Raw genomic sequence first — 785 nt, 5'->3', positions numbered from 1 at the left:
CTTGGGAGTACTAAGAGTATTTTTTCTGTTAAAGTGTGTTCTTAATAGATTTCTAAAGAAAGAGATAAAGTATACAACTTTAGGAAAGTACCTGGATCTGATGATACAGAGTGTTAGAAAAGCGTTGTGTTAACTAACTTACTTAAAGATCCAAGCACCCTAACATGGACTGGCCGCCATTTCAGTTACAGGTGAGAACCCTTTGCAAATTTCTGTTCAAGTTAAATACAAAATTAGATTTATATTTCTATTTTTCATAGCAATTATTTTAAGAAATATGGAAATAATTAACTATTTACTAATAAGTCATTATAATATTGACACACCTGGTTTGTTTAAAATATTTAGCACATAAAAATGTTAGGTAAAATTGCAACAACTTAAAATTGTTGAAAAATATTTAAACAATATATTCAAATGAAAAAGAGTTGAAGTTTTAGGAATAAATAAATTGTTGTTTCAAAATTTTTTACATACTTTGATAAACACATGAATATTAAATGTTCTTTTAGTCCTTCTATTTATACATGACTCTCAGAGTTTCTAAGACACTACCTTCAAAAGAATTTTGAAGGTTGATACTGCAGATGATCCAAGACACAGAATTATATCTTGGGTTGAAGAACCATCGGCTGAGATGTACAACCACTCTATCCAGCCACACTGTACAGATTTGTCTCCATGCTTGGCCCTGGAAAATGGATTCAGCTAGAAAAGTTCCCTCTGGGTGGGATAATCCAGAACCAGAAAAAAAGTACTGAATATTCTCTTATCTGTGGCTCCTA

Source organism: Micromys minutus (genome assembly GCF_963924665.1).
Source record: "Micromys minutus genome assembly, chromosome: 3".
Lineage (NCBI taxonomy): Eukaryota > Metazoa > Chordata > Mammalia > Rodentia > Muridae > Micromys > Micromys minutus.
This window is presented reverse-complemented; position numbering follows the sequence as displayed.